Genomic DNA, 3,646 nt, shown 5'->3' on the forward strand with positions numbered 1-3,646 from the left:
TATCATAAAGATATTACTATCTTTTTTTAAAAGCCAAAGAATTGATGAGGGAAGAACAGGTAGTAAGTAGCAAAGGCATCGGGCGCCTGGGTGGCTCAGTCGGTTGAGCGTCTGCCTTCGGCTCAGGTCATGATCCCAGGGTCCTGGGATCGAGTCCCGCATGGGGCTCCCTGCTTGGCAGGGAGCCTGCTTCTCCCTCTGCCTCTCTCTCTCTCTGTCTCTTATGAATAAATAAATAAAATCTTAAAAAAAAAAAAAGTAGCAAAGGCATCAAAGGACAGGGGTTGCCGTGGTGAGGAGGTTGGCAGGGTTTGGGGGGCAAAGAGGAGGAGGAGCCCCAGAAAATTGGCTTTATGGTCATAGAAGCCTTGGATGTGAAGGAGATGGATCCGTTGATTGGATCTGGGCTCTTCTGGGTTACCCGAAGGCACACTAAGCACATTCCTAAGGATTATCGAAACAGGGGCATTAAAAACCATTAAAGAATTTGATATTTGAGATTTCAAGCAAACAACAAAGAAGTCATCATGGGAATGGTGGGCAGGACAAGGACTTTGCTAGACTTCCTTATTGGTATTTTTACCATTTGGTCTTGTTTTTGTGTTGAGTTAAGTCAGGGAGACGCTGTGCCTTTTCTTTGGGTGGGATCTCTGAAGGTCTCCGTCCGGCCCTGGGCTTGCATTGTGTTCAGTCAGCTACGCATTGACCCCATGCTCCAAAGCTAACTTTGCATTCAGCGTCAGCAGCAGGTTGGGCATGGGAGGTTCCGTGTAGTGTCGAAACAGTTAACAGACCTCCTCAGAGCACCTCATCTGCACCCACTGGGACTAACTCCCTCAGTTGGGAGGGCTCAGGGCTCGGTTCTGAGGCCGTCTCCAGACACTCACTCACTCTAATAAGATTGTTTACCAGGTGGTGCCATGCAAAACCTCTCGGCCTGCTCCTGAAAATCCCAGGAGGGCAAAAACCAAAGCCAGGGTTGGCTGAGTGAGTCCCCAGGGTTAGAGTCCCCAAGGGCAAGGTGGAATCAGCTCTCTCCCTCAGCTTGTACCAACCGTGGAGGTGGGGTGACATTTTCTAACCGGCAATCAGCGCCTGGTCTCAGAGTGGGCCTACCACCCACATGAGCAAGGGAGGGGGTCCCCCTGCAGGCAGATCCAAGTAACTGCTGCTCCCTCTGCTCTCTCCCCAGGGTGCGCAGGGATTTCCCCAGAGCCTCCTCCCAGGCTGGGGAGATGCTCCAGTGGCTGCCTTTGGATGGCGAGGAAGGGGCAGACTTGGAAGAGCGGGAGGACAGTTTCCAAGAAGATCCGAAAGAAATCATCACCCTGGCTTTCGTGAGCGAGAACACTGGGGCGCAAGAGGGGCTTCAGAATGCCCAGCAGCAAGGCAAGAAGAAGAAGAAGAAAAAGAGGTTAGGACTGAAAGACGGGGAATGGGGATCCATGTTGTTGGGAGCAGAAGGGACCTGGAGGGGAGGGGACCTTGGTCACTAACGAGAAGTTAAAGAGATGTTGTGTGCTGGGACCTTCAAAATCACACCCCTTCAGTTCATATGAGAAGAATCCACCTGATGATCTGTTTGTTTGATTGATTGATTGATTGATTTAAGATTTTATTTATTTATTTGTCAGAGAGAGAGAGAGCACAAACAGGGGGAGTGGCAGGCAGAAGGAGAGGGAGAAGAAGGCTACCTGCTGATCAAGGAGCCCAATGCAGGACTCGATCCCAGGACCCCGGGATCATGACCTGAGCCAAAGGCAGAAGCTTAACTGACTGAGCCACCCAGGTGTCCCTGATGATCTGTTTTATAGAATCAAATAATGGTGTGTGTAATCTCAAACTACACCTTGTCCTAATCTTCATTCTATTTGTGTTTAGAGTGCTTTTTTTTTTTTAATTGTATGGGAAGAGACAATTTCCTCATTTTAAGGAAGTGCTTATTGTCCTGGGAACTTAGTACATTTTAAAAATAATGAAACTGACGCTGACTTCTTAGGATCTGCCTGTGGCTTTTGTGTTATGGTTTCTACTTACTATTCCGTCACACCTTGCTCCTTTCGGGGACAACGAATCACTCCTCAGACTCACTGATGCTGGAAAGCTTGTCCACTTTCTAACTCACCACTTCCCTTAGTGGGGGGCAAGAGGAGGGAGACCATGAAGTAACTTGGCCCAAACATTTTTCACCTCCCGTTCCTGATGGGCCACTGGAGTGAAAGGATCGAGGAGGTGATGATGTTCATATGAAGCTGAAGCAGAAGTAGTTACAACCGCAGTACAGAATTTCTGCCTCCGCGTGGGGCACTGGTGGAGTCTCTGTCTTCCGCCACTCTGCGACCCTTGGGATTCGTGTCTTTAGTTATGGGGGGTAGTCAGACCAGGCTTAGTGTGGCAGGATGGGTTTCATGCAGCCCCTCCCGGGACCAGATGCTTCTGGGTGTGGTCATCTGTTCTGGCAAGTGTGTCTGTCTTGCTTTCCTTTTTCTCTTTCCAGATGATTGGTGATCAATCTCTCCACCTGCCGATATGAGAGCGGTGAGCACCTGCATTCAAGGGATCCACGATGGGGACCCAGTGGATTACCCCCAAAGGGTTGGGAAGGGTTACTCTTGTATATTCTTGAGGATGGAAAGGGGGTGTCTCCACATCCCGTTGTTTCCTTCCTCAATGAACTATTTGAGGAAGTTGGGAATCTCATTCCAAGGAAATGTGGGTTTTGACCACAGTGGTGTATATTTCAGCTCTCTATAGTTCCTCTGTAGGGTTATTTGGGAATCTGATTTGTAGAGAAGGCAGCTGTTTCTCCTTGTGAGAGCACGAGTTAGAGACTGGCAGTCCACAGGCTGAAGATGACCTACAGACCTATCTCGAACTACAGAGCAGCCTTATCATTGTATGGATTTCTTTCTTTTTTTTTTTTTTTTTAAAGATTTTTTATTTATTTATCTGAGAGAGAGAATGGGAGACAGAGAGCATGAGAGGGGGAGGATCAGAGGGAGAAGCAGACTCCCCGCTGAGCAGGGAGTCCGATGCGGGGACTCGATCCCGGGACTCCAGGATCATGACCTGAGCCGAAGGCAGTTGCTTAACCAACTGAGCCACCCAAGCGCCCCCATTGTATGGATTTCAAATTTGAATGTTTTACACTGGTCCTGACTCCCCTGGGTCACCATAGGCACTTCTTCCTTTCCAGGCCCTCGAAGGCGTTTGAATCTGTGCTGGAGTCAGCTCCCAGTTACTAATGCTAACAGGGACAGGGAAAGAAGGATGTGATAGCATATATGTGGTTTTGAAATGCATTGTATACTTTTTTTTTTGTCAATTTACCTTCCTAATTAAGCTTGGCTCTGGCTGATGTTAAGGATTAGTTTATATTCCCTGAACGTTCTGTGCTTAGTGTTTGGAGGAAAGCCAGAAGCCTACTTCCTGGCAAGGGGAAACCAGGGCGGGTAAAACATTCTTCCCAGATAATCTTCTGTGGGGTTCACCGGGTATTGGCTATGCGCCTCAGTAGCTATTCATGTTCCTTTCTTGGCAATGGTGTGTTCAGACCAGGCAAGATGGCTTCCAGTCCCAACGAGCTGCGGTGTCTCTCTTCAGTGCAGGGTCTGTGAGCACCTAAAAGCATAACCTCCCCACCCCG

Source organism: Mirounga leonina, unplaced genomic scaffold, assembly GCF_011800145.1.
Source record: "Mirounga leonina isolate KUSES-001 unplaced genomic scaffold, KU_Mleo_1.0 Mir_200, whole genome shotgun sequence".
NCBI classification, from domain to species: Eukaryota; Metazoa; Chordata; class Mammalia; order Carnivora; family Phocidae; genus Mirounga; species Mirounga leonina.